Here is a 9211-nt window from a genome sequence, read left to right as displayed (position 1 = left end):
AGGGGGCTTAGGCCACCTGAAAAAAAAAAAAAAACTGGATTTTCCCCTAACTCTTCAGCGCCCCTCTTCACGGCTTCCCCTCTCGGCTAGCAGGAGAAAAACTCTCAGAGATCCTTTTGGCAAAATCCCTCTGCCCCCCCCCCCTTGAGATTCAACCCTCTTTTTTTAGTGAGCCCCTCACAGATCGTTGAATCCTATTTCATCTCTGGAGCTCCCCCATCGCCTCTTTTCCTCTCTGCCCATCAAACAACCCTGCTTCGACCCCTCATCTGTTCTTTCTGCCATTTTCCTCCAACAAAGTTACAAGGAGCAGCATAAGAATGCCCAGCTTGCAGTGACAATCTACCAGGAAGTAGCGGTTCCTCTGGCTCACGGCTTTAAGCTCTGACCCCCCCTTTTGGTGGACACGCAATAAGGGCCTTCTTCTCATTTCCCTCAGCCATGCAGAAAGGAACCAGTTCCTGGGATCTTCATTTGCGGATCCAATTGGCTTAGAAGACCCCAAGGTAATGAGATTTTATATTCTGTCATCTCTTTGTTCAGGTTTAGTAATTCATATCTTGTTGTCATCGGCTGGAGGGAAAGACAGTGTCAAGAAGGATCACTAGAAGCCCAGATTTCAGCATCATAAACGAGTTCAGAGAAGACAATTGGGGGGGGGGGGGGGCTTTCACAATCAGACTAATGGGATGAGATGGTTCGTCCTTTTCATGGACCGAACCTCTCATTCCAATGCCCTATATTAATAAGAACAGCATATCTCCTGTGTTATTTATTTGTTATCAGAAATTTTTTATTATTATTTTGTTTTATTTTAAATGTGCTGTATCTCTGTTTGTTGCTTAAATTCCATAAGTTCCCTTTTCATTCGTGTACTTTAGTCTTTTAGCTTAGTGTCATCAGATTGAAAGTTCTTGATTTCTCCCATAACAAGAAAAAAAAAATCTAAGTTAGAACCTGTAAAAGGTTGTTTTTCCACAAATGATTTCACGTGCAATGGCATTGTGTACATGTATAAGGCCTGCATAGGTGTGTCTATGTCAGTCAGGTTCGGGAAATTTCAAAACTTCTTCAAGGTTCTTGGATGATAAAGTGATTCGTGATCCTGCTGCACAAAGCCCTGTTCATGAACTGACCTAGATAATGCACATGGCTGTGTAAGTCATGGCCTTAACTGTATTCTTACTGTGGAGTTTCCAGTAATGGCAAACGATACTTGGGGTAACTTTGATGATTTTTTTTTTCGCCCTGGTTCTTTGCATCAATTGGGCATTTGACCTCATGATTAGCATTCTTGAACCAAGCAACATCGTGGCATGAGTCTGTATGGCTGAGGGCCACTGTCTGCATATTCCTACTACTACAGGCCTGCCTTTTGGTTTTATTAGGTCCATGATTTCCAATAGAGCACCCACACACAGCCATACACTGTTGTGAGATGGTATTGTAAACACCCCAAATTTTCACTCACCTCCCCGACATTTTCACCAAGCATCAACATCCAACCTCTGAAATTGCTGGAGGGCAAAATGGTCATTTTCTGAGCCCGGACCTTGCAAAAGTCTAAATTTCATCTGAAACTCTCAAAATTTCTCTAATTTTAACTCAGATGTTCAAAATTTTATTCCTGACAGGAGACAGACATCTCCAAGTCTTGATTCAAGATTGCATTTCATAAGACATGACATTGCATATCATTGCATGAGCATTTCAAATCACTGCACTGCACAGCATGTCATTTCGAGGTCCAGAACTCTCGATTTCAAAATTTTCAATCCAGATTAGAATTTCAACTCTTTTCAAAATTGATTTCAAAACCCTGGGTCTTCAAAATTATCAATTCTTCCCATTTTACCCCCAGGACTCTGAATTTCAAAATATTTTCTCAGGAAAACGATCTGGATAGTTTTTAATGTGGATTTCAGTCACTTCACCTCAGATTTTGCCGTTTTTGACAATTTCAAATATCTTCCTTTTACAAAATCGCCCTACAAGGGCCAACTCTTTCCAAAAATTTTTATTTTACCAATTATTCCAGATTTTATGAAAATTCCAAAAAAGAGGTTTTGTTATTTTATCCTTATTTCAGTAAATAAGCAATGTGGGACCCACACTGAGGTGGTGTCACACAAGCTTTTCTTTTGAAAATTTGAATTTTGAAAAACCCAAAAATATAGGAGCCTTGTCCCCTGGATTGGTGCCACTTGTCATTTCTCTCTCCTTCCATTTACCTGCCATGTGTCAGCATAGAGTTCACCTAGAGTCGGTGCCACATGTCACCCTCCCTCTTCTGCCAAGTGTCAGTGTGGGGCTACCTTAAGAAGCCGCCACATGTCTTCCATGTGTCAGTATCCATCCTGCGCCATGTGTCAATCCAAGATTACCAGGAGATGCCAAGTGTCATAGGTTGTCCTGTCTAGAAAAAGTGGAGTTTGTCTCCTCTGAGGTGGCGCCACTTGAAGTGTGTCTCCTGCAGAGGACACGTGTCAACCCCTCCTTCCTTCTAGAAAAGTAGCCTGACACATGTCTCTCCCTACTTTTCTCAAAAAAGTAGGAGACATGTGTCACTCCTAAATTCCTACAGAAAAGGTAGGCTTGTCTCCTCTGAGGTGGCGCCATCTGGAGTGTCTCCTGCAGAGGACACGTGGCAAGCTCTCATTTCCTCAGAAAAAGCAATTGCCATGTGTCATTTCCTGCTTTCTTCAGAAAAACTAGAATTCAAAAGTTCAAAACTCCTCATAGGTGGCAAAAATCCAGAACTTCTACCTTTTTCATCTTATCTGAGATGGCGCCACATGGCCTGGCCCACCTTCTCTTTCCTCTGCCACGTGTCATTCTCTGCTTCTTTCAGAAAAAGTAGAGGACACATGTCTTCTCCCTACTTCTTTCAGAAAAGTAGGAGACACATGTCACTCCTGGCTTTCTTCAGAAAAAGCAAACCATTCAAAATTCAAACAAGGCACTAGGTGGCGAAAATCCTGAGCTCTGATTTTTCCAGATGGCCTGAGATGGCGCCACATGTCCACCCTCCATTCCTCCAGGGCCAACCTCTATTTGAATTTCAAACTTCCCCCTGAGGTGGCGCCATTTGAGAAAGCCTCTCCAGACAGCTGACACTTGTCCGCCACATGTCCAGATCTCCTTTCACCAGAAAAAGCAAAATTCAAATTCCTCTGAGGTGGCGCCTTCTGAGTCCACTGCTCTGACCTTCTGACATGTGTCAAACACCTTTTGAGGTGGCACCATTCCAGGACTCCACTTGGCTCCATTTTTTTTTTATTTTTTATTTTATTTTTAACAAAGGTAGCCCACCATGAGGTGGCGCCACCTGAGGACTCCCTACAAAAGGTGAGTTTGAATTTCAAATACCAAGAGAACACCCTCTGAGGTGGCGCCTTCTGGGAGTTCCCTGCAGAGAGAATCAAGCAAGCTTTTGAAAAATTCCAAATTCCCCCTGCTGAGGTGTCTCACCCACAAAATTCTCATTTTTTTATTTTCTCAAAAAAAAATCAAAATAGCCCCATGAGGTGGCGCCACCTGAGGGCTCCCTGCAAAAACCAAATTCGAATTTCAAACCCCCAGATGGCACCCCCTGAGATGGCGCCACATGGAGGGCTCAGATCCAGCCTGTTTGAATTTCAAAAAATTTCAGAAAATTTATAAAAACAAGGGTTCACGCCCAGCCTGAGGAGATCATTTTTTTTAGCTCTTGTGAACTTGGAAAATCCGACCTAGCCTTCCTAACATCTGATTTTGAACCTTGGAAATCGTGCCCCCTTTGGCGCATTAAAGAAGGTGGAGTAAAGTTCGTGCCGTGGCCAATCCGATTCCAACAGAGCTCGATTTTGGTGGACCATCCGAAGCTCGGAGCGAAGGACGAAGGAAGCTCGTGATAGCCCTCCCTTTCAAGAGCTTCTAAGCTGCGTAACGAAGCAAGGTACACTCCTTTTCCCCTTGATTTGATGCCATGATCCGATTCGGGAGTCGTTTGAAGAAAGAGCTCATCCGAGAGATGGATTGAGCTATTCTCATAAAATGACATATATAAAATGTTTCATTATACTTCCTTGATGATTTTTAACATGCATGTAGTTAGCTAGATTTAATTTGCATTTTATTTCATTCATTTAGTACATTTCATGAATTAATTAGGATTAATTTAGCATTTATTTCAATTCTGCTTATTTTCAGTAGGTCTCTGTTTTTGTCAGTCAGTCCACATGTCATTTCATGCATTTATTTTTTATTAAAAATCCCAAAAAAATCACGAAATGCGCCCTTAGGTGTCCCTAAAATTTTGCCAAAAATTAGGAGGCATTTGAATTTGTTTACTGTGGTAAACATTCAAAATGGCAAGTCAGGTTTTGTTACCCGGGATACGTTTTGAAAATCATGTGCCGACTTGTAAAATCGAGATATCCCTCATGGGAGATCTGATTTTCGATCCGAAAGATGTTATGAACTCGAGAAAATGTCTAGTTTTGATTATGATGTTTTCAGATTTTTCTGATTTTTTTTTATGTCTGACAAAAATCCGAGAGTTTGGGACACGTGTCAGAGCCTAATTTGGGCCTCTGAGATCTTGGATCGACTTAGGGCTATGGTTTCTCTTTGTGTGTTACTCCAAATCCGAAACTGTAAAAAGTGAAAGTGGTGCCCGAGATGTCCTCTGTTTGAATCTAAAAGCCTGTAATTTTTAGAACAGTGTTGACCCCTGCTTCGGATTTTTCTTTTCAGCCCTCTGTTTTGCTACATTTGTCTGTTCTGTTAGTTTAGGCAGAAATAGTTATATTTTTATCTGTGTTTCCGTTGATCAAATGCCGAAGTAATAAACATAAAAGTTGTTCATGTAGGTGTCTTTCATAGCTCTGATTAATTTCATAAATTTCCATAGCTGCTTTATATTTGTTTGGCATTTTGCATCAGATTAGTGTGATTTTTACCTCTGTCAGAACTAAATCTCTGTTATTGAACTCCCCATGGCTCAAATCCCGAGACTATAAAAACCAAAAATGTTCCATTTCGGGTCTTTTAGCAGTCTGCAAAATATCAAAAGTTTCCATGGTATAAATCTTGCATTATCATATTAGGCATTGCATTTGGTTCGGATCCATAAGCAAAATCCATCATTTTTAGGATTTTCCTTGAATTTTAGCATTTAAATCATATCATTTCATGATTTTTAGCATTCTAGGTTGTTTATCAGAGTGTTTAGATGCTTCATACCGAATTTGGTGCAATTTAGAATCCATTTGAGGTTCGGATCATCCATAATACCAAAACAAGGTCCCGCAGGACCCGGATCCAAGTGAATAACAAGCGAAATTCGTTATTTTGGATAAATTGCAAAATGCCAAATTCTGATTTTACAGTCCTAATGCGTTTAGCAGCATGTCATCATGTCCCTTACTGCATTTCATCATTATTTGATTCAATTTGAATTTCAAAATCTCAATTTTACCAAGTTTTCCTTTAAAAAACCCTGATTTTAAAGGTATAACTTTATAATTAGGGGTATTTTGGTCATTTTGACCCCAATTCCGAATTTCAAACTATTTTCTACTGAATTTTCTGCATTTACATCATTTCAAATATCAAGGAAGCACGAGAATAGGGTTTATATCCAATTAAATTCAATAATTTCATAATATTATTGGAAAATCTTGGAAAAACCCACATATTTGAGCTAACCCAATTTCAAGTTTGGCAGGAACAATCAAAAGAAGGAGCTGAAGTCTGCAAATTTCTTTTATTTCCTTTATTTAGTGATGTAATAATGTAAATTTTGGAATAAGAGAGTTAATTTCCTGCTTAGACTAGGATGCATATCATATAGTTTGAATTTATGCAATATCCTGTTTCTATGATTCATGCATTTTATTTCAAAAGCACTATGGATGTTCACGAATGGCACGTGCACCAACTCTTAGGGAGTTGATGGACTCGGTGGGATCCATATTTACGGCCCTAGTCGGAATATGGACGAGACCCAGATCCATCATCTTTCTACTAGTCACATTGAGCCTACACTCTTAGGCTATCTTGAAAATGCACATCATATTTCCAATGTTTTCAAAGTCTTGTGCATTAAATCAATTAAACTCGGAACATATTCATGGCCACAGTCAGAATATGTGAAGGATTTACTTTGACTTAATACACATTTTTCCAACAAATTTCCCTAGAAAACCTTTCAAAGTGCATTCTTTCATTCATATCATTTGCATCATGAAATCATTGGTTTTCTTATAATTTTCTTAAGAAAATTTCATTCTCAAGAAATCGATTTCTCAAGAAACTCTAAGAATCTTTCAAAATTGGTTTTTCCAAGTCAATTTCCCCATAGTTTTCCCTGGAAGATGTTATTTTCTTAAGAGCTTCAAAAGAGTTTTCCAATCTTTTTCCAAGATCAAAATCGATTTCCAAGTATTTCAAGGGTAAAATTCCCAGAATTTCAATTTCCCAAGTTTTGAATTTCCTTCTCCAATGAGCTTTCCTATGAATTTTCTTCATTTTCCTAAGAAAACTCTCAAAGTCCAAGTTTTCCTAAGAAGTATTTCCCTTTTCAAAGGTTCACCTTTTCCTCAAGAATCACTTCCATTTTCCCAGGATTTTCAACTATTCCTGATTTCCTCACATCTTTATAAGCTTTCTCATGTTTTCAAAACCCCTTTTTATCTGAGTTTCCTGAGAAATTGAACCTTTTCTTGAGAGATTCTTTCCAACTCCAAATATCTTCCAAGCATACATCATGTTTTCCCAAGCTGCATCTTCCAAAATCTCATAGCACATGCCTGAATTCTCTGTGCATTTAGGATAGAACATAACTTTGATGATTTAACTAAGTCAAGCACGATTTTGGTCCTTGGTTCGATTACCCCTGTTAAAGGCGGCAGGAACGGTCTAACCTCGTACCGACAGGTCGAGCCCCATCCCATGGATTTTCCCGCAATTTTCAAAAATGGAGGCGAGTATTTCAAAACAATTTCCAAAATCCGGTCAAAGTTTGAAGCGCGAAAGCGTTTCTCCTCTTTCTCTCTTCCGCAAGGAAGGGAAGACGAGGGAAAAATTTCGCGACGATAACAGGTATGACTGCTTGGTCCTCACTCAAAAGATGTGTTGTTACCAGCCATGGATGTCGTGAATGCCTCCCATCGCAGCTATCAATGTTTCACTGAACGGCTCTATAGTTAAATTATATCTGAGTTATAGGAAAAGCTTTGTATCTCTCTGCATTATATTAGCTAGTAGTTTAATTGGTAAATCTTATGGGTTTTTTTTGCTAAATTAATCAGATTTTGGTGAATTTCTGTTTAGTGGGAATACTGCTAAAAAAATTTTATTACAAAAAGATGAAGATTGGATCCTAATAGCTTTTGTTCCACTAGATGCATATACCTGAAAGGGGTATGACATGGATGAGGATTGTGAGGGGTAGATGCTATGTCTACAGTTGAAATAACCTTTCAGCTGTGCTTATGAGTCTTCATTAACTGATTTTTTTTTTGCATAGACGACTGAAGTCCCACGACATTTATGTGTGTTAAAGTAGCTGGTTGCTGTGTTATTACTTATGGTTGTGTCAATGATTCATGTGCATATGGCTGCACATGAGTTAGTGTCTTTCCCTTGCTGCAGTTTATATAAACCCTATTGCAGAGCCTATTACAAACTTATGAAGCCATCGATTGATTTGGGTTACCCTTAGCCCTAGATCAGTAGGTCTAGTACTGGGTCCTTGAAAAGGAGAATATAGCTGTTTTGATGTCCGTTGCATGATGTTAATATTTCCTGATTTTTTTTTTGATACTTTTCCAATCAATTTAGGAAAACCAATGTTTCTGTTGCTCACTCATGTCTACTCGAATTAAAATTTTTATTTTCAAATTTATGCTTTTCCAATGCTTGTTTGAATTTTAAATCTATCAAAGGAAAATGTGTCGCTTTGTTCATTAACGAAGCTCCTTTAAATCTCATGATTTCTGGTGATGGATTAGCATTTTATCAGTTTTGATTTTAGAAATCCTTATGATTTTCGGACCTTATCATGCATGACACTATTCCATAAGACCTCATGACCGATTTATCCTTACCCCTACTTGAATAAATATCTATATATACATATATATATATATGTATATTTGTTTCAAGGTCATCATTTTATAGGAGTATTTTAGTCAAATTCACCATGATTTCGAAAGGTCAAAATTCTTATTTTCGTATTTTCTTGCATCCCTATTATTTTAATTATATTTATAGCAAGGAGATATGAGATTAGGTTCATATCTGGATAAATCCAATAATTCCCAAATATTATTGGAATACTCTGGAAAAACCTACAGGTCTATACTAATCCCATTTAAGCTTGGTAGGGGTATTCAAAGGAAGGAGCTGGAATCTGCAAAATTTTTGTTCTTTTCATTTTACTTAGTGATGTAATAATTCAATTTGGAATAATATTTACTTTTACTGCTTAGATTAGGATGCATCTCATGTAGTTTGATTCCTGCAATATCCTGATTCTATGATGCATATATCTCAATTTTCAAAATTCACCGTGGATGAACACGAATGGCACGTGCACCAACTCTTAGAGAGTTGATGAACTCGGTGGAGTCCATATTTACGGCCCTAGTCGGAATATGGACGAGACCCAGATCCATCATCTTTCTACCAATTACATTGAGCCTACACTCTTAGGCTATTTTAAAAATGCACATCATATTTCCAATTTTTCAAAATGTTGTGAATTAACTCAAGTAAACTCTGAACATATTCATGGCCACAGTCAGAATATGTGAAGGATTTACTTTGGCTTAATCCACATTTTTTCAACCAATTTTTCAGAAATCTTTTCAAAGTGCATCCATTCATTCGAATCATCTCCATCATCTGTTTTTCTCATGATTTTCTCAAGAGATTTTCACTTCATGGAAATCGATTCCTCAAGAAACTATGATGATATTCGGAGTTGGATTTCCCAAATCAAAGTTTTCCCGTGATTTTCCTTAAAAAGTTATTTTCTTAAGATCCATTTTCAAAAGGAATTTTCATCTTTTTCAAGAATCAAAATCGATTTTCAGAGATTTCAAGGACAATATTTTCAGGATTTCAATTTCCTAAGTTCTGAATTTCCTTCTCCAATAAGTTTTTCCTATAGATTTTCCCTCATTTTCCTAAGAAAATTCTCAAAGTTCGAGTTTTCCTGACA

Source organism: Nuphar pumila, chromosome 11, assembly GCF_984573655.1.
Source record: "Nuphar pumila chromosome 11, dmNupPumi1.hap1.1, whole genome shotgun sequence".
Taxonomy (NCBI): domain Eukaryota; kingdom Viridiplantae; phylum Streptophyta; class Magnoliopsida; order Nymphaeales; family Nymphaeaceae; genus Nuphar; species Nuphar pumila.
Note: the sequence above shows the minus strand (reverse complement) of the source record.